General features: G+C 60.8%; 1 long non-coding RNA gene across 1 annotated transcript; it reads left to right on the top strand.

Annotated features, from left to right (window-relative positions):
* Positions 1–15,567: 15,567 nt before the first annotated feature.
* LOC132658434 (uncharacterized) lies at positions 15,568–20,857 on the top strand. Its single transcript, XR_009598088.1, has 3 exons — positions 15,568–15,819; positions 15,952–16,115; positions 17,535–20,857. It is a non-coding gene; the product is annotated as an uncharacterized LOC132658434 (long non-coding RNA).
* Positions 20,858–26,322: the final 5,465 nt, after the last annotated feature.

Genomic DNA, 26,322 nt, shown 5'->3' with positions numbered 1-26,322 from the left:
CAGGACCCAGTGTCCCTCGCGGGCCCAAGGCGCCCTTTTGGAAGGACCACTCTGCCCTCCTCAGACTTTGCCCCGGCCCACGGAGGAGCCGTCCATGCACAGCCACGGCCCTCCTCTGGAACACAGGCAGGGAGCCCAGGACCCCAAATGCCGCCCCACGGCCTGAGCCCACCTCCAGGGCCTGCAGGAGCCCCTGCCGGAGGCCTGTCTGCAGGAGACGTGGAAGCCCCCTCACTGAGGATGAGGCACGGCGCCGAAGGCTTAGACTTAGTGACGGGGGCCTCAGTCACCCCTTTGCCCAGGCCCTGAAGGGCTAGCCAGGTGGCACTAGGGGTAAAGAACCCGCCTGTTCCAAGGCGGGAGACGTAAGAGACACAGGTTCGATCCCTGCACGGGAAGATCCCCGGGAGGAGGGCACGGCAACCCACTCCAGTATCCTTGCCTGGAAAATCCCATGGACAGAGGGGCCTGGAGGGCTCAGTCCGTGGGCTCACAAGGAGTCGGACATGACCGAGGTGACTCAGCACACACGGCACCAGGCCCTGAAGTGCTGCGGGTGTGCCTGCCACAGGCGGTTCACCCCTGCCCGCACCTTCACTCCTTGTGCTGGGCACTGCCCTGGGCACAGAGCACTGCAGAGCATGGCAGATCACCCAGCCCCACACAGCCGCCGTCCTGGAGGAGACGGCAGACGGAGGAAACACACGGGAGGCCCGGGAGCGCGGGCTGGGGGAAAGCATGAAGACAGCTGGCACAGGAGGTGCCAGGGAGCCCTGCTGAGAAGGGGCCTGAGGAAGGCGGCCCTTGCGCCCGAGGAGCTGGGTCTGTCTGGGGCTCAGTTTGCAGAGTCGAAGCTGCGTGAATATTAAACCCTTTGGAGACCAGCATGCGTCCTGAGCAGGCCAGGCCGGCATGTGCACCCAGCCCTGCTCTGGGGGAGCTCTTTTTGGAACAGGGCCTTTCAACTCCATCTGGTCAGACTTCCCGATTTTCGCTAGTTCGCATTCCCCGCAGGACAGTGATAAAGGCCCTTCCTCCTCGTGGTCTGGGATCGCTGTTTCCCTCTCTGCTCCTTCTCAGCTACTCAGGCCTTTTGCCCATTTTTATATTGGGCCGTTTGCTTTTCCTTACACATGTCGATACGTAAGTCTGCATACATACATTGTACTGTGCCTTGAAAAGTGCCGAATAATCATCATTCGCAACGCACGCTTGCGCACTGCAAGTGTCTTTATGGGGCTTTCGCAGTGGCTCAGCAGGTGAAGAATCCGCCTGCAGTGCAGGAGACTCAGAAGACACAGATCTGATCCCTGGGTCAGGAAGGTCCCCTGGAGGAGGAAAGGGCAACCAGCTCCAGTGTTCTCGCCTGGAGAATCCCATGGACAGAGGAGCCTGGCGGGCTGCAGTCCATGGGGTCACAAAGAGTCAGACAGGACTAAAGCGACTTAGCACGCAGGCACGCACTGCACATTTGAAAGTTGCTAAGAGGGTAGATAAGTCTCAAAAGTTCTCATCACAAAGAAAAAATATTCGCAACTATGTGAGGTGAAAAAACACAAATTGCTTCAGTCACTTAATTGGAACTATTTTCCCCATCTCCCCACCAGGCCTCTGTGATAGTGCGCTACCACCTGTATGCTTTCTAATGTTTTGGCATTCAGTTACTTTAGTATTGAACCCTTTTATTTCACCCTAGCTGGTTTCCCTGGTGGCTCAGAAAGTAAAGCATCTGCCTGCAATGCAGGAGACGTAGGTTCGACCCCTGCATCGAGAAGATCCCCTGGAGAAGGGAATGGCAACCCACTCCAATATTCTTGCCTGGAGAATCCCATGGACAGAGGAGCCGAGCAGGCTGCCGTCCATGGGGCCGCAAAGAGTCAGACACGACTGAGCGATTCACACACACAGGTGAGGTGATGGAACTGAACTTGTGGCCACGACTTCACAATATGTCCACATATTAAACCACTATGTTATACAGCTTACATTTGAACAATGTCGTATGTCAATTATATTTCAATAAAACTGGAAACAGCAAACACCTTCCTCTGGTGAGTGGCTTGCGTTTCCACATGGTGCTTTCTAGTGAATGGAAGTTTTGAATTCTGATACAGTCACTTTAGGAAATATTTTCTACTATGGTTAATCTTTTAATGTCTGGCCTAAATCTGACCTTTTTATGTCATAATGTCTGCCTTATGACAACGTCAGAAAAATTATCAAGTATTTTCATCTAAGATAATATTTCGTATTATCCCACAACCTCACATTCCTGGGATAAACCCAACTTGATCATGAGTGTCATTCCTTTTTAAAAATATACAGTTTACAGGGTGAAGTTTGCTAATAATTTGTTTAGGATTTTTATGTCCTTTCTTAAGAGACTGGACTAAAATTCGCTTCTTATACTGTTCTTGTCTGGTTTTGTTTTAAAAGTTGTGCTGGCTCCAAAATAATTTGGGAAGGTTTCCCGCTTCGGAGAAAACTGAAAAAATCATTCCTTGGAAATTTGGTAGAATATATCTGAATAATCCCAGAAGTGAGCTATCTTGCAGGACAATTTTCAGCTAATGGTCAAATGTCCTTAAATGTCATAGAAACGTTTGGTCTTCTCTTTCCTCTTGATTCAATTTTTTAAAGTCATAATTTCCTGGGAATTTGTTTAATTGGAATAAGATTTCAAACTGAGCAGCTCATGATATTTTTATCTTTTAAAGCCTCTGTGTGAGCCGGTTTCCCCTTTACATTGGAATATTAATTTGTCCTTATCGCTCATTCCGAACCCCTACACACCCCTCCTCCGCACCCCCCAACCCCGGTTTCCTCTTCCCGGCCACCAGCCAGCGTTTGTCTTCGACCCTCCGGCTCCCGCTCCCTATCGCAGTCATTTCTGTGCTATCATTCGGCTGCATTAATCTCTGCGTTTTCCTCCTCCTTTTATTAATTTAGCCCTTATTGTTTTTCTGATTTAACTTGGACACTTGCTTATTTTCTTCTTTCTTTTCTTCTTCTAAGGCGACAGAGCGTCCCCTGAGCCCCACTTGGCACTGTCCCGCACGGCGTGCAGCACGCAGGAGCGCCACACGCAGGATCTCCGTCACAGTCCACTTGCTTCCTTTCCGGACGCTTCATGCTGGCTCAGGCCTCCTTCGGAAGTGCTTTATTTTTCAAATGAACGGAGATTCTAAAAGATTATTTTCACAATTTGAAATCATTAAGAGTATCTTCTAAGTATTGTTTTCACTTCTGGTTAATTGTGTTATGATCCGAAAGCGAGGCTCGTAAGGCATCATTTCATGGAAATCGGTGGGCTCCGTGTTGTGGCGAGCCCGGTCCGTGTGCACTGGGGCCGGGAGGGGCGCTCTGAGGTCCGGGTGCCGGATGGCGGGGGTGGGGGGTGTCCACTCTCACTGGGCAGCGAAGCCTGCAGGCGGGGCCAGAGCGCGGACGGACCCCGCCTCCCGCACCGGGGCCAGGCCCAGCTCCTCCCCGCCCTGCCCGGCCCCTTGTGCGACCCCAGGGCGGCGTCTCCGTGGGGAGGGCCTCCTGTTCTCCGCCCCCGCCCCCACTTGCCCAGGGTCGGGGCCTCTTCCTCCCGGAGGTGCCAGGGGGGCGACTGCCCGAGACTCGAGCCCCACCCTCAACCCCGGGCTCCGCAGCCGCCTCCACAGCCCGGGAGGCCCCAGCCCACCGCCCGGCCCGCCCAGCTCGCCCGGGGGCGGGGCAGGGATGCCCGGGGGGGTCGGGGTCTTTCCGGCACCGTCAGCGGGTGCTGGGCTTTTAGTTGGAGGGGTCACTGCTGCTTTGCGCCGAGGGGCCTCCTGCCCGCCCCCGCCCCCGTGTTCCTCCTACCCCGCCCCTCGCGCCCCTCCCGGAGCGTGTTCCGCAGTGAGGGTGAGCTCGGGGCTCCAGGCCGCTCTGCTTTCTGACGCTGCTTCGCTCTGCCCGGTCCCTGGGGGGCCGGCGCTGTGCTGTCTGTGCTGATCTAGGGCGGGGACCCAGCCAGGACTTGGCGGGTTGGAGGTGGGTAGGAGGAGACCACAGCCAACAAATGGGGGCCTGGGTGCCTGGGGTGGGGCGCCTGGAGGCGCCGTGGGCCGGTGGGCCGGTGGGGTCAGGCGGGTGGGAGCCTCCTGTGGCTCCTACGGTTGGGGGTTGGGAGCTCTGCAGCAGCCCTGTCCAGTGCCCCTAACGCCCCAGGCCAGCCAGCCTCTGGCCCCCACCTGCGAGGAGACCTGGCATCTGGAGGGTGGGTTTCCAGAGCCTCTGAGCTTGCTGCCGGCCTCCAGACCCCTGCCACCACCGGGCACGCCCTGCCTCTGCGCCCCCATAGAGATGGAGAAGACTGAGAAATCGCCCAGTGACCTGGGACAGGAGAGCTCCCCAGGCTCAGAGCCACTCAGTGGCCTTGCTCGGCGGGAGGAGGCTCCGAGCTGACCTGTCCCCTCCTTCCTTAGCCCCCCTGCCCAGGTCTGGACGGGCGCCGTGGGCCAGGAGGCCTCTCCACACAGAGGCAGGTTATGGGGCTCAGCTTCCCCCATCCTCCTGGCGGGCAGAAGCCCAGGCCCCCAGTACTCCTGTCCATCTGCACCCCGAGCCAGCCTGGCAGAGCCTCCCAGGAGCCTCTCCTGCTGGCCTTGGGGACATGGGGACGTGGGCACATTACGGGGTACCTGCTTTCCGTGAAGACTCCCTGGCTGGGCCCCTCCCCATCTGGCCGCAGCTGGTCCCCAGCTCTGCGGCTGCAGTCCTGAGACCCACTCTCCAGACCGCAGAGGCTGTGGGAAGCCCGACAGGTGCGTCTCCCCCTGCTGCGGAAGCAGGGACGGCCCCAGGCCCTGGCGGCCGCTCCAGCAGGAGGCGTCTTCCCGCCCTGGCATGCGCTCCAGGCCTAAAAATAGACCTGTCCATCTGGACAGCGTGTGGTGGCCGGGGAGCGGGCCGCTGGTGGCTTTGCAGGAATTACCAGGCTGGCCATCAGTGCCCTCAGCCCCAGGCCGCCTCTGAGCAAGAAGCTGGTGGATTAGGGCCACCGGGCCCGCTCGTTAGTGAATCAGCACGTCTTGGACTTGGCCCTGCCACACGGCCTCCCAGCATACTCGGTGCCCACCGGGGGGGGGGGGGGCCCCCCCAGAAGTCTTCCAGGAAACAGGGGGCTCGTACTCTTTTCGGACCCCCTGGGCTTGATCCCTCAGAGGCCTTGGGCTCTGGACGTGGCCGGGGTCTCCCAGGTCATCTCGGGTGGAGCAGGTCACCCCACATGCAGGACAGTGAGGGACACAGGAACCAGGCGGGTGGCGGTCTGGTTACCGCAGCTCTACGGACAGGCCCTGCTGTGTGTCAGGCTGAGGGGAGGAGGCCGGAGACTCTCGGGCCAGGAGGAGGGGTCTCCAGGTGGGGGTGGGGAGGGGGCAGGAAATGGAGCCCCAGGGCCGGGGGATCCGAGTGGCCTGGTTTTCCCGAAGGCTGCGCTGGGGCCTGGTGTTGTCAGGAGGGACGTCAGGGGTGAGGGCAGGTAGGGTGCCTGTTGGAGAAAGGAGTGGGTCCCGGGGCCTGCCCAGGGGCGGAGGGGACGGAGGGTCGGCCGCCAGAGTAAGGGTGGGCGTCCAGGAGGCCCACCTGTCCCCAGGGCCCTGGGGGAGGAGAGCCGGCTCCACAGTACCCCCTGGGGGCGGCCCCCCTGCTGTGGCCGCAGGGCCTGGGAAAACGTGGGCGGGGCCTGGGGCTCGTGGGCGGGGCCTGGGAGCACGTGGGCGGGGCCTGGGAACACGTGGATGGGGCCTGGGAACACGTGGGCGGCCGACGGGCGGGGACAGAAGCAAAGGGCAATGTTGATGGATGTTGCGCTGCCGAAATGCTGCGAGGAGGGGTGGCGGACTCACACACCCCAGAGACCACAGAGGGGCGCTGGACGCTTGCTCCCTCTGGATGGCAGGCAGCGGCTGGGGTCGTGGGCCACCTGCCTGTGCCCTTTCTGGGCCTGGGGCTTCCCAGACGCGGCCCTACTGGAGGCAGGCCCCGGGGTGCTGTGCCGTGGATCTGCGGTCTGTGATGGACGGCGCTAATCCCGGGGCCACGGTGCTCAAGCCCTAGCTGCCGGGGCCCTCAGGATCCAGTTCTCAAGGGGGACGACGGCCAGCAATCTCCGCATGAGGTGCAGGGCCGGCAGACGGCAGGTGGCCCGGGGCACCACGCACCGCAGCTTCCGCCCACCGGCGTCTGCCTTCATCAGGTGGCCTCTGGCCACTTCCAGCGTGATAGACATGAAGCACACTCGCGTAGTACACACGGACACACACATATACAAATATATACACACTGCACACGAACATACACGCCCACACACCCATACACACTCACATATGCAAGCACACACAAACATACCAAACACACGGACACACGGTCATGCACACACACACACCTGCACGAGTGCCCTCACATACACACACGTGGGTTCACGCTTGTGAACACATGCGTGCACAGGGACAGCCCACACGTGTGTGCACATATGTATTCACATGCACCCGTGTGCCCACACCCAAAAAAACCCACCTGGGCCTGTAAAAAAAGCCCTCCATCCTGACAGACGGAGAACGTTGCAACCAAGGTGAAAAGGGAAAACACAGTTTGCAAAATATTTTCTAGCAGAGAAAAATATATATCTGACTGTCTGCTTCGTGCTTTCGTCAAAGATCAAGAATAAACGTTCTGAGGATACCAGAGAGAACGAGGCGTGATTTAAAAGGAGAGCAGCTGCCGTAAGTTCAGGGAGAACCACAGGGCCGCCGGCCAGCACGTGAGCAGAGGCCTGAGAGCCACCTGGAGGGGAGGGAATCAGACAGGTGGACGGCGGCGCCCCCTTCCTGCCCCAAGATGGGATGCTGGACCCAGGGTACAGAGAGGAGGACGGCCTGAAATTGAGAAAATTTGTAGTGAGCTTTTAAATCAATTACACATGGAATTAGTCTAAGTATTTGTATTTGGTTACAAAGTAAAATTAAATGTCAAAAACAATTCTTAAAAAATAACAGTAGCATGCAAATAATAAGTGAAGTCATGCAGAGCACTATTACAGTGTTTGCACATCTCAGAGAAGGGGCCGATTTTCTAGGAAAATGTGCTTTTCCAAAATTGTCTCATGAGGAAACTTGAACACTGTAATAGATGAGTAAGTAGCCATGGCCTAAACTGAAAGGACTGCCAAAGAATTATTCACAGAGGTGCCAGGCCAATACAATTTTATGGGTGAATTATCCATCCCATCACTTCAAGGCAAATAGATGGGGAAACAATGGAAACAGTGACGGACTATTTTCTTGGGCTCCAAAGTGACTGTGGATAGTGGCTAAAGCCACGAACTGAAGAATGCTTGCTCCTTGGAAGAAGCAGAGACGAACCCAGACAGTATTTTAAAAACCAGAGACGTTATTTTGCTGACAAAGGTCCATCTAGTCAAAGCGATGGTTTTTCCAGAAGTCATGTACAGATGTGAGAGCTGGACAGTAAAAAAGGCTGAGCACTGAAGAATTGATGCCTTAGAACTGTGGCGTTGGAGAAGACTCTTGAGAGTCCCTTGAACAGCAAGGAGGTCAAGCCAGTCTATCCTAAAGGAAATCAACCCTGAATATTCATTGGAAGGACTGATGCTGAAGCTGAAGCTCCAATACTTTGGCCACCTGATGCAAAGAACTAAATCATTTGAAAAGACCCAGATGCTGGGAAAGACTGAGGGCAAGAGGAGCAAGGGACAACAGAGGATGAGATGGTTGGATGGCATCACCGATTCAGTGGACGTGAACTTGGAGCAAACTCCAGGAGATGGTGAGGGACAGGGAAGCCTGGAGTGCTGCAGCCCATGGAGTCTCGAAGAGTCGGACACGACTTGGCAGCTGAACAACAGCAATGATTCAACCCTAAATGTTGACTTAGCATAGCTAGCATTATAAGAAAACCCTTTGGATACACTCTCAATTATGAATGCAAATATAAGCATTCCAAATAAATTCTTAGCAAATTAAGTTGTCACCATCTTAAATCAACCATACATTGAGTGCATTAATTTTATCCTTTTTAGGCAAGAATGAGTTAAAATTATACAATCTAAATTGTATCGATAATTTAATCATTAGAAACATGATAATTTGATTATCAATAGACACTACAAAAAACATTGGTAATACTTAATATTCATTAACCTAAATTTTTAAAAAACTATTTTATTAAAGTATAATCGGCTTATGATGTGTTGATTTCTGCTTACATATTTATACATTTTTTTCCATTGCGGTTTATCAAAAAACACTGACTGTAGTTCCCTGTGTTACGCACTAGGATCTTGCTGTCTACCCGTTCTCTGTAAAACAGTCTGCATCTCCTCACCCTAAAACCGCAACGCTCCCCTCCCCAAGCCCCTCCCCCCCGGTAACCCCAGGTCTGATATGTGTTTGTGAGGCCCTTTCTGTTTCACCGATGAGCTCACGTGTGTCATAGCTTAGATGCCACACGTCAGTGATGGCAGATGGTGTTTGCCTTTCTCTGTCTGACTTCGTCAGTACGATAACCTCCAGGTCAATCCACGCTGCTACAGATGGCACTCTTTTGTTCTTTCTATGGCTGAGTAGTGTTCCACTGTATTTATGTGCCACAGCTTTATCCACTGACCTGCCAGTGAACATTCATCATTAACCTTAATTTTAATCAAAGTAACACACATTTTGACTTTAAAACTCACAGCTGTCTGGGGTTCACAGCATAATGCCAACCGCTGTTGCTTTACTTCCTGCTCTTGCGAGGTCACCGCTTTCAGCTTTCTTTAGAAAGTCCTCCTGATGCTTACTAATCCGTTTCTAGACAGCACACTTATCCCTCCGTGGCTTGATGTCTGTTTTAGGTGTTTTAAGATTCCCCAGTGGCTCAGGTGGTAGAGAATCTGCCTGCAGTGCGGGAGACCTGGGATTGATCCATCAGTCAGGTTGGGAAGATCCCCTGGAGAAGGGCATGGCAACCCACTCCAGTATTCTTGCCTGGAGAATTCCATGGACAGAAGAGCCTGGCGGGCTATGGTTCATGGGGTCAGAAATAGTCAGACATGACTGAGCGACTCACACACACACAGACACACACACACAGTCTTCCTGGTTTGGACGATGAAGGTAAACTTTCTTCCATGGCCTCCACCCCACTACACAGATCCATCAACTTCTTTCTCTTCCCCTATTTTGATGAGATATATCATAATTTTTTATTAAATCAAAACTGATGGCTGTGTTATTAGATGAGGTCAATGGCATTTAGACTCGAGCTGGAAATGTGATTTGCTTGTGTTCCCTTGTCATACAGCTTTTTACTTTCCCGGAGTTGGTAATCTCCTTATTTTTCATGGCTTTGATTTCTCTGCTTGAGGCTTGCAGAGCCTCGTGGGTTGCTGTGTCTCACGAGCTCTGAACACTCTGGGTCTTTTCTGTCTGCTCTCTGCTCCTGCCCCAGTCACTCTCTTCCCTTTGCGTCTGCGCTCAGTCAGTTCAGTCCTGCCTGACTGTGACTCTGTGACTCTAGCCCGACAGGTTCCTCAGTCCATGGGATCCTCAGCGCATGGGAGCGGGTGCCATGCCCTCCTCCAGGGCGTCTTCCCCACCCAGGGATCGAGCCCAGGTCTCCAGCACTGCAGGCGGGTTCTCTACCGTCTGAGCACCAGAGAAGCCTGCCAGACGGAGGGGCCGGGGCTGCGCTGGTGTGGCCAGTGGGGCCGGGGCTGGGCGAGGCTGACAGCAGCTGGAGTTAGGCCAGGGCTGCACCCTGCCTACCTGCCCCAGGCCTCCCCCTTGCCTGCCTGCCCCAGGCCTCCCCCAGGGCTGCAAGAGGAGAGGCGGGCTCTGGAGACTGCCTGGGGGAGGGGCTGAGGGGCTTCCCTTTCTGCGCCCCCAGCCCTCACCCAGCGATGGGACTGCAAGAGTTTCCCTCCTCCTTGGAGAACTTTGCTGCCCAGCACTTGGGGAGTGGGAGAGGGCAGGGAGGCAAGGGAATTCTTTCCTGACCAGCTGGGCCAGCTTGCTTAGGAAGCTGCGTCTCTCCCTGACCGGCGGGGCCTCCTCCTTGCAGCTTCGGGCCCAGGATGCCGGGCTCCAGGCTCCTGGACAAGCCTCGGTCCTCTCTGTTCCCTTAAGCCCTCCCGTGCCTCTGAGCGGCCACCTTGATTAAGCCTTAGTCAGAGTACCAGACCAACCACAAGCGCTCTGACTGTTGCTTAGTGAATGCTCAACAAACGTTGTCAGGTCCTTGGTTAAATCTCCAGAGACAAAAGTCAGGTTGTATCTCTATCCAAGTATCCACGTAAATTAAATTCCAGAAGGATTACAGAAGCAATTAAAAAATAAAATCATGCTATAAATTAAAAAGGCATGTGGAGGTGTTGCACTAATTTTAAATTTGATCAGAACTTTCTAAGTACAACCCAAAGAAGAATCATGAGAGGAAAATACAGATAAATGTGATTGTAGAGAAGTTTAACATTTTTCTATGTACACATGTCTTTAATAAATTAAAAATCGAGTGACAAATAAGAAAATTATATTTGCAACAGATGAATCCCAAAAGTAATAAAAAAGACAAATATCCCAATGGAAAATGGGGAAAGACTAGGATAAAACAATTTACATAAAATAATTCAAGTGTCTGAAGTGAAAGTACTTAAGTTCCCAGGCCGTCGGAGAAATTAAATGGAAACTAGTCCTTCCGTCCTTCCGTCCTTCCGTCCTTCCGTCCTTACCGTCCTTACCTCCAGCCGTTCCCTCTCCCCGCCCCTCCCTGGCCCCCTCCCCCCTCCACCTAACAGCTTCACTCCAGAGCACCTCCCTCCTCCTTGGAGTGGGGTGCAATTTGACTCTGTTTTGATTCTGTGTCCAGACTGAGCCCTGGAATTTTCCTTTCAGAAATGAAAGGTCCATTAACATATTTTCCTAAACAAATAAGCAGTTTCCCCTGGAGACAACCTTGGCAATCCCACCAGCGCAGGAAGGGCGCTGAAAGTCAACTCCCAGAAGCCAGGTTTGCCTCCTGTCCCCCACCTGCCTGTTCCAAACATCTGCCCAGTGGGCCTGTGGGGGGGGTCGCCTGCAGGGACCCCCACCTCCCCCACCTGCCTGCATCAAACACCTGCCCAGCTGGGCCTGCTTGGGGGGGTGCCTGCAGGGACCCCCACCTTCCTAGGCCTGCCCTCTCCAGCGGCCTTGCTCACGGGCCTTGCTCACTCCCGCTCCCGCCACGAGCCTGCCCCAGGGCCTTTGCTCTGCCCCGTCCTCTCCCCTGACGGTCCCACTGCCCCTCCTGTGCCGGGTCTGGTCTTTTGCTGCATGTCTCCCCCTCAGCTGGGCTCCCCCTGCAGCCAGCCCTGCCGCTCCGTGGCCCCTGCCCTCCTGGCCACACCGGTCACATCACTGTTGGGGCCTGACCACGCCTGTTCCACACATCAGTGTCCCTGGCAGGGCAAGCGCCGGGTGGAGACAGGGACCCTGCCCACCGCTCAGGCAGGCCCCGACGTGGTGGGGAGGAGTCCTGGGGATAGGCTTGGAGGGCACAGCTCACGCGGTCGCCACAGGCCGCCCAGCTCCTGGCGTGCAGGTGACACCGGCCTTTCACGGTAGACGAATCAGCTCCACCCCTGGAAGAGGCCGCCCACGTGGTTTTGCCGGAGAGCAGATGCCAGAACCACTGAGTTCTCACCTTGTGGCTCCTCAGCAAAGGAAGGGCTGGAGGGGGCAGGCGGGGTCACGGGGCAGGGTCCGGCTGGGCTCCCCTGGACTGCGGCCCGCTCAGAAGCCTCCAGGTGCCTGCAGTGGGCGCCTGCTCAGCCTGGGCCTCCTGGCTGTGACAGGGCCTGGGAGCCTCTGCCCTGGCTACTCCCAGCTGCTGCCGGGAAGGTGAGGAGGCGCAGAGAGCCCACCCCGGATAGATCAGAGCTGCTACTGTGGCCCCATCCCCGGGAGCCCATGGCCAGGGAGTCCCCAGGCAGCCCTCCTGGCCCCCGCGCACCCTGCCCGCGTTCCCCCACTCTCATGTGGGCCCTGTGCGGTGTGGATCGCTTCACTGCTGACCACAGAGAGCCTTACAGCCTCCACTTGTCTGCGTGGGGTGGGGTGCCGTTCGAGTGCCCTACAGGCTGACCAGCTTGTGGCCTCATCGGGAGGGGGCTCAGACCCCTGGGGCTGCCCCAGTGGCCCCCGTCTGTGCCTCCGCCAGCCTCCAGGGCTCTGCTCCTGGGGAGCTTCAGGGGGGGCTGTGACCCTACTCCCCGATCCTGGGGCTCCAGGAGCCCCCTCCCCTCACAGTCAGCACTCCTCTGCTCAGCACCACGGCTCCCTAGGGGCTCAGCCTGGAAACCGCGCCTGCCTGTCAGGCCACCTTGTGCCGAGCATGGCCCGGGTAGGCTAGGGGGCTCCCCTCAGAAAGCCAAGCTTCCCAGCATAGTCACGCCGCCTGCCTTCCAGCCAGGAGGGGACCCAGGACGGGCCCCCACACCCGGGAGCCCCTCCTCGCCACCCCCCAGGATGATGCTCCATGGAAGCAGTGCGCGTGTCTTGCCAGCTGCGGAGATGAGGCTGTGTAACCGGCTCGGCTCTCCAGGTGGCTCTCAGGCCTTCCGATTTAATTGAATGTATTTCCAGCAGCAGAATCTGGGGCACTGGGATGGAGGGTCCTGGGGGAGGGCGCTGGGCTGCGGGGAGGGGCTGAGGCAACAGGTTTCTTAGGCCCCGGCTCCGCAGGCGAGCAAGAGCCACCCTGAAGCAGAGGCCAGCCTGGGCCAGGCACTCGTGGGGCTGGAGGGCGGCACAAATATGCGGCCTGACGGGCAACACCCCTGTCATCAAAACCCAACCCCCCAGAGTGTTCCCTGAGCCCAAACCCAGGAGGCCTGAGCCGCAGACCCCCTGCCAGACCATCCCATCATCAGCCGAGCGTCTCTCCAGGCATCGCCACTGAGTTGTCCCGAGTGTCCCCCGGGTGGCCCCTGCCCTGGGCATGGCCTCGTCCTGGCCTCAGCGAGCCTCCAGCTCGGCGGTTGACGCCACATCACCTCGGCCCGCAGTGGCTGGATGGGGAGGGTCTTTCTTTCCACCCACACCCCGGCCATCACAGCAGCCCTGTGACCCCAAGCCAGGCGGACCCTCCTGGCCTAGTGTGAATGCCCCTGAAGGGTCTGATCAGACAAGACCGGAGGCTGCCCAGGGCCCTGCCCCCGCCTGTCCAGTGCTCAGAGGACGGGGAGCTGGCCGGCCACCTGGGCCCATGGCAGAGCCTGCAGTCCATCTGCAGGACCCTCTGGCATGGGGCACACGGGGCCTCGACCCCAGGGTGACCCCTCAACTGGGGATTGAGCATCACGCCTGGGTGCCGGGGTACTTCCCTCAGTACGGCCAGGGTGGCCGTCTCCTTCTCTGCCCGGGGGACCACTCCACGTGGCCCTGACCCCCTCGGCTTCCTTCGTAATGGAGCGGCCAGGCCCGGCTTGGGGCGGGAGGAGCTTGGACGGCTGTGTCCTTCTGGGCCATGACCCTGGAGTGGGGCTGAGTCCCGGGAAGCCCGGGGTCTGGAACAAGAGCGGCTTCTGGGAGAGGAGTCCCCGCCCTGGCCTCTCCCCTGGGCCCCTGCCCCAGCCTTCACCCCAGGGCTAAGGCGGCCACTTGGGGTTGTCTCCAAGGCAGGAGACAGACAGCCTTGGGCACCAACGCGGCAGGCCATGAGTGACCGTTTCTGGAAGCACTTGCTATGTATCTCCAGGAGGCGCCCACGCAGTCTGTGGGAGCGAGCAGGGCTCTCCGCGTGGCCCGTGCCTCAGTTCCCTGGCCCTGGGGTGCTATGTCCTGGAGATCTCAGCTGGATTCTGAGCGACGCCAGGAGGGGCTTGAAGAGGAGGCCCCAGCTCAGCAGTGAAGAGTGTGGCTGCTCCGAGCCGGGTGGGGGCCCAGCTCGGCCCTGGCCGCGTGGTCCTCAGGCCACTGCCAGCCTCCTCGGCACTGTGGCTGCTCCGGAGGTGCCAGGCTGTGGTCTCCGTCTCACAGCGGAAGGACGGGCACTCTGCAAGGTCAGCACAGAGCCCGCGCCCTGCAGCAAGCAGCTGGGTCCCCGCATGGGTCTCAGCTCCCTCCTCCCGCCTTGCTGCTCAGCCTGCAGGGCGATCTGGAGGCTTCCCTCCAGGTTGTGGAGGGCACAGGCCCTCCGTGGACTCCAGCCAGAGAAGAAAACCAGCTGGCCTGCTGGGAACCAGGCCTGGCTCTGCCCTCCCCAGCCCAGGGCCAGCAGTGAGTGCCGCTCGAGGAGGAGAGCCAGCTGCCCTGGGAGCTCTGGTGCCCTGCGGGGAGGCCTCCTTGCCACCCAAGCCACCCCCACGCCGTCCCATCCGAGTCCTCCTGCCATCCAGGGGAGGTGGCCCCACGAAACCCAGGCCCCTGGACACCGCGTGGGTCTGTCTGAAGCTGTGAGCCCACAGACCCGAGGGCTCGGGGCCGGCCTGACTGCCAGGGGAAGTGAAGACCCTGGGGCTTCGATTTCCCTTCACCCAGCCCAGACCCGGAGTGGCCTGGGGACCAGCTGGCACTCAGAGGTCCCCCACCCCACCCCCGCAGGCCGGGCAGGCGGGCAGCACAGAGACTCTGGAATGCTGGAGCGGTCAGGCAGTCCCAGAGCCAAGCTTGAGACGCTGGCTGGCTCGACCTTTCCGGAAGCCGGGGCCGGGTCCAGGCTTGGACAGAACAAGCTGGTTTTCATCGAGGCCAGAAAACATGAGGTGCTGGCCCAGCACGCGGGCAGCTCGTCCAGGGCCTGTGGGCGGCCTCCACTGCTGAGGCAGCCAGGCCTGTCCAGTCCGGTGCTGGCCTGGGGAGCCATGCGGGCCATCAGCTAGGGTGTCTGCTGGCCTGGTCTCCACCTCCAGCTTGTGGGGCCTGCAACGGGGGCAGGAGGGGGGATCCGGCTCTGGGCCTTGGGCGGTGGTGGGGGCGGCATTCAGGCAAGCTCAATTTGAATCCAGAGCTGCTCTCTGGGGCTGGGGGGCCTGGGAGGGAGACCCCGCCCTCAGCCCCACGGGCCGGCGGTCATCCAGGCTCAGATGCACAAGGAAGGTGAGCTGGCCGGAAGCTCAGCAGAGGGGACCCTGCCCCTCACCAGGGCCGGCCGGGCTGTGGTCCTCCACTGGGAGAGCGTCCTCTCCTCCTGATCAGGGGTCTCCAGGCGGGGAGAGGCCCCACTTCCGGTCCTGGCCGGTGCTGGGGCCTGGGAGCTGGGCAGGGGGCGGCGGGGGGAGGGGGCTCAGGGAAGGGAGGCCCTGAGCACGAGTCAGCTCACGCGCTGCTCTCGAGGCAGGCTCAGGCCGACGCGGGGACGGAGGCCAGTGGGGCCAGCTCTTCCCAGGCCTGGAGCCCAGCCGACAGGCGTCCTGGCTGCGTCTCCAGCAGGCCTGCGGAGGTTCCCAGACGCTGGCTGGGGGTGGAGGGAGCGGCCACAGTCAGCGCCGGCCCTTAGGAGAGGGGTCAGACAGCCCGCCCCCTGCCCTGCCCCCACCCCACCCCAAACTCCGGCTCCCCCTGCTGTGCTGGGCTCCCGAGCGCCTCGGTCAGCTCTGGGGTGCCCGGCCAGGTCCCAACTGGCCCCTTGCCCCCCTCGCCTGGGCCCTGCAGCGGTGCCTGCCCACCCACCCTGCCGTCAGAGAGGAGGCTTCACTGTTCCCAGCAGGCCCAGCCCTGGACCAGCATGATGCCCCTGCCCCTGCCTTTCACAGAACCCTCTGCAGCGCGCTCTTCTCCCCCAGATGTTTTTGGAAGTGGCCAGGTCTGTGGGGAGCAGGCAGTGGGGGAGGGGGGAAGCCGAGGCCAGGAGGCGGGCGATCTCGGGCTGCAATGCGAGGCCACGGTTCTCAGGAGGGGCTCTCTTGAAGTCCCACCATCCTTCTGTCCAATTTAGGAGCAATTAATGAGCCAGCTCCCCCTGGAGACAGGCTGCTGCGTGTCCTGGTTTCCGAGGCTGCCTCTTCATCCCACGAGGAAAAGCTGCGGCAGTCTGATTTAGCCTGGAAGGAGGAGGAGGCTTCGGCGGGGCCTGGAGCTAGTGGAGCCCGCAGACGCCAGGTGGGGAGCTCTGGGGTGCCCGCCGAGGCCCCCGCGGCAGACCCTCACCCCGGGGAATGGAGGGACAGTGTGAACTTACCCCCAGGTCTGAAAGGTGCAGACTCACGTCATGAAGGCAGCCGTTCCTGGGTGGACCCCGAGGCTCTGCTCCCCTGACCCTGGGGAAATCAGGGGCGACGTGAGCTTACCCCCCAGGTCTGTGAGGGGCAGACTCACGTCATGAAGGCAGCCGCTCCTGGGTGGACCCCGAAGCTCTGCTCCTAGGGCCCCCACAGGCTGCCTTCCGCCATAGGAGACAGCGAGCCTGAGGTCTGAGCTGAGAGAGCCACCCCTCGCCTGGAGATCTAGCAGCTGCAGCCCCGCTCCTGACCCAGCCCCCTAGAGCGACACCCTCCCCAGGCCCCGGGTCCTCCCCAGGCAGGCAGTGCCTAGGCCCGACTTGCCCGACCTCCTCAGCGTCTAGGCTAGAGCTGGGGGCCTGGAGCCCCAGAAGGGGAGGGGCTCTCGAGCGGGGCCCTCGAGGGAAGGGAGGACTCCAGTGAGGAGTTGAGGCCTGAGCTGGGTGCACTGTGGGTGGGAAGGGGCTGCAAGGAGACCCAAGGTCTCAGAGCAGGAAAGGAAAGGGCGGGGCTTGGTGCTGGCAACTGAGGCCCAGAGTCCAGTCCTGGGGGCCCCGAGCTTCCAAGGACACGGAGTGGCCCAGCTCTCTAGGACCAACCCGACCTGCATGCAGGCTGGAGAGGGGGCAGGAAGAGCCTGTCCAGAGTTACCCAGGTACAGTCGTCTGGTGCTCATCCAGCCTGTAGCTGCCCCTGGATCCGGGGGCTCAGGGCACCCTGGGCACCTCTGTGCTCACTCTGTTCACGCTCACCCACTGGTGCGTCTGGGTCGGGCTGTAGGCCTCCCCAGCCTGCGTCACCCTGCCCCCACCCCCAGCCACCTCTGAGGCCCCGGCGTAGCTGTGGGCAGCGTCCTGGAGCAGCCCCACGCTTGGACAAACCTGCAAGGCGATGGCTTTCAGACCACAGAGCAAACAGGAGTCCTTCTCCGTCCTTTAGGCGGCATCTGCTGATGCCTGCACCCAGGTGCCAGACCCATCCTGGGGCCCAACCTCTGAGACTAGGTGCCGTGCCCCTTTGTCCTGGGCAGCCCTCCCTCCCCAGAGAGGGCCTGCCCTGTGTGGGGAGGGTCAGGGCCCCTGGGAGGAGGGGGGCCCAAGGATGCCTGAACCCCTGGGCCGGCAGCCCCCGTGCTCACCCTGTGGGAGGGAGAAGCCACAGAGGCAGCTGAGTGGGTCCCAGAGAGTCTGCAGCCCCACGAAGACAAGCAGGGTTAGCCCGAAGCCCGTGCACCCAGACTTAAAAAGAGACAGCACGTTGCTCCCAAAGGTCCATCTAGTCAAAGCTATGGTTTTTCCAGTGGTCATGTACGGATGTGAGAGCTGGACCATAAAGAAGGCTGAGTGCCGAAGAAGTGATGCTTTCAAACGGTGGTGTTGGAGAAGACTCTTGAGAGTCCCTTGGACTGCAAGGAGATCCAACCAGTCCATCCTAAAGGAGATCAGTCCTGAATATTCATTGGAAGAACTGATACGAAACCTGAAGCTCCAATACTTTGGCCGCCTGATGCGAAGAGCTGACCCATTGGAAAAGACTGATGCTGGGCAAGATTGAAGGTGGGAGGAGAAGGGGTGACTGAGGATGAGATGGCTGGATGGCATCACCAATGCGATGGACATGAGTTTGAGAAAGCTCTGGGAGATAGTGTGTGCAAGGAAGCCTGGTGTGCTACAGACCGTGGGGTCACAAAGCGTCGGACACGACTGAGCAACTGAACACCATCAGCAGCTGTGCTCTCAGCTCCTGCCCCCCAGCCGGGCTCCCTGGGGAGCTGATCACCCCAGTGATGGCCTGAGTGCCACACAAGTGTCCACTCCAAGCCGCGACTCCGGGCCCAGGGCCTGGCACCCTGAGAAGACCCCACATGGGGAGAAAGTCAGGGGCCTGCAGCTGGGGCTTGTGTTGCCATGTGGCAGAAGTGGGTGGAAGGAAGGCTGCCGGGCTGGGGCGCGGAGACAGTCCTGCGCTGCCAGGTGGGCCCAGTGCAGCCTCAAGGGGCCTCACGGCGGGGACACAGCGGGGTCAGAGAGGCGGCTGTTGGCCCTGCCGCCTGAAGAAGGAGGAAGGGCCGCGAGCTGCGGTGCAGGCACCTCTAGAAGCTGGAAGGGGGGGGAAATGATTCTCCCCTGAGCCTCTGGACGGGAGTCGCCTTGCCCACCTGGACGGAGCGCAGGGAGGCTCACTTCAGGCTCTGCTTCCAAGACCCTCAGACGGTGAGTCTGCAATTTGTGGTCATTTGTTACAGCGGCCACCGAAAGTCACACACACCCTCCTGGAACTGAGAGAGCTGGCCAAGAACAGACTGAGGCTTGTACGCGCACACACACAGACACACACACGGAGACACAGACACACACAGATACACACACACACACGGAGACACAAACACACAGACACACACACAGACACACACACAGACACACACACAGAGATACACAGACACACAGACACACACAGACACACACACACAGAGACACAGACACACACACACAGACACACAGATACACACACAGATACACACGGAGACACAGACACACACGGAGACACACACACACAGACACACAGACAGACATACACACACAGAGACACACACACAGAGATACACAGACACACAGAGACACACAGACACACACACACAGGGAGACAGACAGATACACACACACACACAGACACACGGACACACACAGACACACACACACACGGAGACACAGACACACACACACAGACAGACATACACACAGAGAGACACACACAGAGACACACAGGGAGACAGACACAGACACACACACACACAGAGACACACGGACACACACACACACGGAGACGCAGACACACACAGACACACACAGACACACAGACACACAGACACACACAGACACACACACCAGTCCCAGCACCGCCCACGGTCACCACAGGCCTCTGCTCAGCCCCCGGTTGTGGTTCCAGCTCCACCGAGCGAGGACCAAGGTCTGGGAGGTCTGGCCCACAGATGCCGCTAACCGCCCTCGCTGCCCCTGGGGCTCCAGCCCCTGCTCCCTGCTTCCCTGGCCTTCGTGCTGGTCATGAGCAGCAGGTGGTCAGCCTGGGAGACCCTCAGAGACCACGTGGCCTCACAGGAGGGGCCTGTCTGGGGTTACAGAGGCAGGGGACCCTGCTGGGGACAGAGAAGCCGGGTAGCCCTCTCCTTAGCCCCTCCTGTGCCGCCCGCCCTGATGTCAGACTCCCCGGGGCCAGACAGAGCTGGGAATCTAGTCACCTGAAGTCAGAGAGGACCGGCCCTGGCGCAGACTCCAACCGCAGCTCTCGGACCACGGCCGAGGGTCCAGCCTCCACGTGGGGGCGGGCGCTGGGGGCGGGCGCTGGGGGCATGGCGATGGCGGAGGGGACGACTTGCACAGGTGGAGACGCGGCTGCAGCAGCATCCTCGCCGTCATGGAGAGGGCTGGCGGGGCGAGCGAAACGGGAAGAACGGCCTCTGAGGAGCGCGCCCCAAGGGCAGCACACCACCTTTCTGCTCCAAGCCGCGGGGTCCCCCGCAGCAGCCCCCGTGGAACTGTAGCCGAGGGTCTTTGGAGAGAGCTATGAGCATCACCTCTAGTGGACGGCAGGATCACGAAAGGGTCAGTGGGGTTCGGGGGTCATGATGGGGCTCAGGGGTCATGATAGAGTTCAGGGTCATGACGGCGTCCAGGGGTCATGATGGGTTCTGGGGTCATGATGGGGTTCGAGGTCATGATGATGTTCAGGGGTCATGATGGGGTTTGGTGTCAAGATGTGGTTCAAGGTCATGATGGTGTTGGAGGGTCATGATGGAGTTCGGGGGTCATGATGGAGCTTGGAGGTCATGATGGGGTTCGGGGGTCATGATGGGGTTCGGGGGTCATGATGGGGTTCGGGGGTCATGATGAGGTTCGGGGCGGGGCACAGCAGGGCTGGGGCGCAGTGTTTGGCGCCCTCTGCTGGCGGCGGTGGGTTTCTGGCCTGATTCCCCTCCTGGTGGGCCAACCCTTTGCCCCAAGGTAGCAGCCTGTGGGCAGGATCTCGCTGCCCCTCCTCTGCTCCTTCTCCAGCTGTCAGAGTGCCCCCAGCCCTGGGGGGACTTGCTCTCGAGTCACGGGAGGGTGGGGCCGCCTGGGCCTCCCGCTCCAGGGCGTCTCTGACATGACACCTGAATCTGCTCTTCTGGGAACACACTTGGGCGGCTCCTTCTTCCCTGGCGGCGCCCCAGCCCACATCGGCCGTTCCCAGGAAACGGGCAGGATTGGACCTGCCACGCCAGCTCTGTGCAGTGGGCAGTGGGCGGCCCGGGCTGAGGTCAAGGTGGCCAGGCCAGTCTCTGTGCTGTGTGGGTGGAGGAGGTTTTAGTTTTTCTAATAACACGCGGGGCACCAGGGGCCCGCCTGGGGCTGGAGGGCCTCTCTCCCCGAGCTTGGGAGCCCTAATTGCAGGCGGTGTATTTTTGGTTCACGCTTGACGTCTGAGTATGACTCACCCCGAGGACCCTGTCATCAGCGGCTCACCGGGCTCCAGGCCAGGGTTGAAAATGACCACTGTCAGCCCGTCGGGCATTTGTTTCCACATCTAGGCCTCCAGCTGGACCCCGAGGAGGAGGAGGGAGGCGGGGGTGGGCGCTCTGCTCCTTCTAAGCTGGTCTGCGGGGGCGGGGCTCACCCAGGACCATGGTCTCCTTGTCCACACCCAGGGGGCCTGGACACCCTCCCCTGGGGAGGAAGCTCTCCAAGGGGAAGGAGGGATGGGGCCCGGGCAGGGACCTGCAGGATGTGCCCCAGACTCCCGGGAGGGGCAGCTGGAGCCCAGGGCACCCTGCCACCCTCCCCACTCCGGACGCTCCTGGGGGCCACTGTCTTCATTAGCAGGACTCCACTGCCTGGGGCCTCTGCCCAGCCGGGGGCTCCCGAAACCTGGGCGCTGCCGCGGGAAACGCCAACTTGGCGCCTCAGTTTCTCTGAGTCTCCCGCCGCCGGGCGGATCCTCCCCAGTCCCACTCACGCGTCGCCCCCTGCACGAAGACCCCCTTCCCCAGGTCTCCAGACCTCCGTCAGGTCTGCCTGGCGCCCCTCTGCCCCGAGGGCCCTGCTGCTCCCTGCCAGGCCCTTGACATCCCCTCCACATGTGGTCCAGCAAGTCGGAGGCATGGGTCTGGAGGGCGGGGCACAGCCCGAGTCCACCCTCCGCAATGGAGGCTCCTCGATGGCGCGGCCGCCTGCTGCCTGGTGGCCCCTGCGTGGCAGCCAAACCCTGTCCTCGAACACGCTCCTGCTGGCACGGGGCCGCCCGCCACCCCTCTGCTGGGTTTCAGCATCGTCTGCGGTGGCCACCCGTGGCCAGCAGCTCAGGTCAGTGCGGAGCCCGCTCCGGCCCGCCGCGGGCGCAGCGCCGTCCCAGGAGGGGAGGCCTCCCTTCCGACCTTCGCACCGGCAGGACTAGTGTCCCGCGGGTAGAGCTGGAGCTTCAGGGAAACCCGAGACCCTGGGAGCCCAGGGCCCGGGCGGTTCGGCTTTGCCACCCCTCTCGCAGTTCTTGGTTATAGAAACGCGGCCCTCAGATTTCAAAGACAGCTGTTTGGAACTTCTTGGCGGTGGAAACCCTTGAGCAGAAACTTGGAGGTCCCAAGGTGTAAGGCCGCAGAGCAGGGCTGCTCTGGGTAAGGGGTGTAGGGCTGGGAAGGGGGCTCTGGCCCTCCCTGTCCACGCGCTCCTGCCCTGGGTCGCTGGGTCCCCTGGGCCGGGCCCCGTGTCCTGGAGAACCTCAGACACGCCCGGGGACGTGTCCTGGGTACCCGGCCTTGCCTCCCTCGCCCACTCGAGGCTGTCCGTGCGGAAGGCAGGGCTGGCCCTCAGCCAGGGGAGGCGGCTGAGGGGCCCAGGTCAGCCCGGCTGCGCGAGGCTGGGTGCCTCTGAGACGACCTTCTAAGTCCTCTAACAGGGGTGCACTCACTGGCCAGGGCACTTGTGTGCGGCTGGGCGGTGTGTGTGCAGGGCTTCAGGGCACCTCTGTGAGCCCCACTGGTCACGTCCGGGCCACGGATCCTTTGGGTGAATCCTGAACTCCCGGCCTCCATTAAAGCCACACCATCCGTGACCCACAGCCAGACGCGGCCGGGGTGTCTCCTGAGCTGCAGCCCAGAGTCCAGCGGCGCGTCCGGCCCGCGGAGCGGCCAGGGCAGGTGCAGAGCTCCCCACTGCTGCCCGAGGGGAGAGGAGGTTTGTGCAGCCAAGGTCGTGGCCACCGTGTCCCAAGGACGCCCCAGCGGGAGACGCCAGTGCTGCCCCGATCCCCTGAAATTAGTGCAGAGACGGGCAGGAAGCCAGGCTGTCCCGGGCGCCTGTGGCCACCGCTATGTGTCTGTGCACACTGGATCCTTTCTGTGACGCGTCCACCTGGTTCCCCTTTTATTAATGAGTAAATAGCACCTTTAACGTGAGCTAATTTTTGTATCTGTGAGTCAGGATTTTATCTTTCATTGAAAACTATCTTCCAACGAATGTATTAGGTTTCTGGACTTCCCCGGCGGCTCAGTGGTGGAGAATCCACCTGCCAGTGCGGGAGACGTGGGTTCTATCCCTGGGTCGGGAAGATGCCCTGGAGGAGGGCGTGGCAACCCACTCCAGTACTCTTGCCTGGGAAATCCCACGGACAGAGGAGCCTGGCAGTTACAGTCCACGAGGCTGCAAAGAGTTGGACACGACTTAGCAGCTGAACAAGTGTTAGGTTTCTAGACATTATATATCACTTTCCAAAGGTGTGTTTGCTGATTCACACAACAAAGTACTTAAGGAGCCAAGGAAGGCTGAGAACTAAAGAACTGACGCTTTCAAGTTGTGGGGCTGGAGCAGACTCTCCAGCGTCCCCTGGACTACAAGGAGATCAAACCAGTCTATCCTAAAGGAAATCAACCCTAAGTATTCATCGGAAGGGGTGAAACTGAAGCTCCAATACTTTTGCCACCTGATACGAACAGCTGACTCTTTAGAAAAGACCCTGATGCTGGGAAAGATTGAGGACAGGAGGAGAAGGGGACGACAGAGGATGAGATGGTTGGATGGCATCACTGACTCAATGGACATGCTGCTGCTGCTGCTAAGACTTTCTAGTTGTGTCCGACTCTGTGCGACCCCATAGACGGCAGCTCACCAGGCTCCCCCGTCCCTGGGATTCTCCAGGCAAGATCGCTGGAGTGGGTTGCCATGTCCTTCTCCAGTGCATGAAAGTGAAGAGTGAAAGTGAAGTCGCTCAACTGTGTCCAGCTCTTCGAGACCCCATGGACGGCGGCCTACCAGGCTCCTCCGTCCATGGGATTTCCAGGCAAGAGTACTGGAGTGGGGTGCCACTGCCTTCTCCCAATAGACATGAGTTTGAGTAAACCCCGGGAGTTGGTGATGAACAGTGAGGGCCTGGCATGCTGCGGTTCACGGGGTCGCAAAGAGTCAGACACGACTGCGTGACTAAACAACAGCAACAAGTGCAGTGAAGGCGCTGGAAGTCTGTGAGTAAGAACGCCCGAACGATCGTGAGTTTCTAGAAACTCAGAAACAGATGCAGAGAGTGGACGTCACAAGAGCGGTGAGTCTCGGTGCGGAAAGCAGGGGGCTCAGCCCAGCCCTGCTGCCCTGAGCCCCCAGCCCATGGTCCCCCCAGCCCGTGGTCCCCCCAGCCCGTGGTCCCCCCAGGCCATCGTCCCCCCAGCCCGTGGTCCCCCCAGCCCATTGTCCCCCCAGCCCATGGTCCCCCCAGCCCGTTGTCCCCCCAGCCCGTTGTCCCCCCAGCCCTGCTGCCCTGACCCCCCAGCCCGTGGTCCCCCCAGGCCATCGTCCCCCCAGCCCGTGGTCCCCCCAGCCTGTGGTCCCCCCAGCCCATTGTTCCTCCAGCCCGTGGACCCCCAGCCCGTGGTCTCCCCAGCCCATTGTCCCCCCAGCCCATAGTCCCCCCAGCCCGTGGTCCCCCCAGCCCGTGGTCCTCACCTCGGCCTTCTCCCCGCTGGGCCTCCACGGCAGCTCTGGACTCTCAGAACCCCTTTCCCTCGCAGCCAGCCCAGGGTGCCTCCTCCCTGGCCTGGGTTCAGCAAACGTGTGCTGGTAAGTGAAGGCTGCTCAGTTTGTGAACCCTTCCTCAGGCTGGAGCCGCTGAGCCTGCTTTATAAGCCTTGCTGGGCCCTGGCCCCTCCGCCCCCATGCTGGGAGCCTGGGTGGTGGTACCCCGCCCCTGGTGGCACTTGGGGGTGCCGGTCCCCCGTGCCCAGCCTGAGGCTCCTTCTCGGAGCCCCCTGTGGGCTGGAGGCTCTGTCCGGCTTGGCCTGCTCCCCGCGGGGCCCCAGGGAGGAGCAGGGCTCACAGGCTCCAGGGCTCGGTCAGGGCCCTGCTGCTCGTGGGCGCTGCGTGCTTCCGGAGCCTTCTGCATACCAGGGGCTCCGAAGGGGAAACCGAGGCAGGAGGCTGTCGGTCCTTTCCGGCCAGCAGAGCCCCGCTTCCTTCTCCTCCTTCTCTGGGCCGCTGTGCCTTGGGGGGCCGTTCCAGGGGTGCTGGAAATGCTAGGGCCCCACAAGGAAGGGGTGGGAGAGCTGGCCCCCCACCCCAGTGGCCAGGCTTGAGGGGCGAGAGCTGGGGCCGCGCCTGCGGGGAGGCGAGGGAGCCGGGCTGGAGGCGAGCGGAAAGGTGCCTGCCTGGCGGGGCCGCGCCTTCTGCAGCGTGGCCAGCAGAAGGCGCCCGCGCGCCGCCGCGGGTGCAGGACCGGGTGCTGGGTGCCCAGCGGGCAGCAGGGGGCCGCGGGCCCACCCTGGGTGCCTCCTCCGGGGCGGGAGCCAGCTGGCACTTGACTGGGCTCTGATGACCGCTCCCTCCCGCGTCCAGGGACCGAGCAGCCGCTTGCTGGCAGAGCCAGGAGGGTCCGGGGTCCCGCAGGCCTCCTCGCGGCGGCCCTCACAGGGGCTCCTTGGTTCCTGGCAGGCCTTTCAGCAGCTGCCCCTGCCCGCGTGGAGACAGGGCTTCCCAGCCACGCGGAGGCACCCAGCTCAGAGCCAGGCAGGTCCCTCCCGGACGGGCGGCTCCTGCAGGACAGCCACCCAGCGCCTTCTGCCCTCCCTGCGTCCCCGGGCTCTTCTTTCCGTCTCTCCCCAGATATCAGACATCTTGTGTTCTCTCTTTCTGTAAGGAGCAACTTTTACAATACTTCACATCATTAAACGGTATAATTTATTTGAAAAACAGACCGCCTAGGACAAAGCCCTAAGTTCCTGGGAGCTTTGAGCTCCTGTGGCTCAGGGGCCCTCCCAGCTGGGGCAGCGCCTTCGGGGCCTTGGAGAGGGGGGAGGGGCGTCCCTGGGGGGCCTTGGAGAGGGCGAGGGGAGCCCCGGGGGGCCTTGGAGGGGAGGGGAGGAACACCCCAGAGCAGCGCAGTGGGGGAGCCCCGGGGGGAGCAGGTCCTTCCCGGGGCCCCGGGCTCGGTGCTGGGTGCTCGGTGTTGGGGCTCCCCGCTCCTGGCATGGACCCGCTGCTCGTGCTGAAATCAGGAAGTTAACAGGCCATGTGGCTCCTACTCGCCTTCTCCTGAGATGGGGGCGGGGGCGGCTCCTGGGGTTCCGAACTCCCACACCCCCGCACCCGCTCCCTCCAGGGCCCAGGACCTCTCAGGGCCCACCCTGTGAGGGGCTTGCGGCCCCAGTCACCGAGGCCTCTGCCCGCGGGCCCCGCCCAGCCCAGCCTCCTAGCTCACATTCCTGGCCCCCCATCCACCTGTCCGCACAGGCCTCTGGGGTCAGGCGGCCCCACAGAACCGGCTCTTCTAGCCGCCCCGCTTGGCTGGCCTCGCCCAGGCCCTGGGGCGCTGGGGCTGCAAGCTGCAGGGAGGAGGCGGCGGTTCTCCGGTCAGGATGGCGTCTGAGGCCTGTGTGAGCTCACAGGCTGCTGGGACGGAGGTGCGGGCTGAGCCCTGGGCTGTGGCTCACACGCGGCTCCCATCCGGAGCTGCCTCCCTCACTCAAGCCTTTGCCCCGGACCTCGGGCCCCCTCCATCCCACACGCGGCCCCTCCGGCCCCCCTGGGCCTGCAGACGGAGAGCCTACCTCGGGTCCT

Source organism: Ovis aries, chromosome 22 (assembly GCF_016772045.2).
Source record: "Ovis aries strain OAR_USU_Benz2616 breed Rambouillet chromosome 22, ARS-UI_Ramb_v3.0, whole genome shotgun sequence".
In the NCBI taxonomy this organism is placed as follows: domain Eukaryota; kingdom Metazoa; phylum Chordata; class Mammalia; order Artiodactyla; family Bovidae; genus Ovis; species Ovis aries.
The sequence above is the reverse complement of the archived record's forward strand: the minus strand, read 5'-3'. Positions and strand labels throughout refer to the sequence as shown.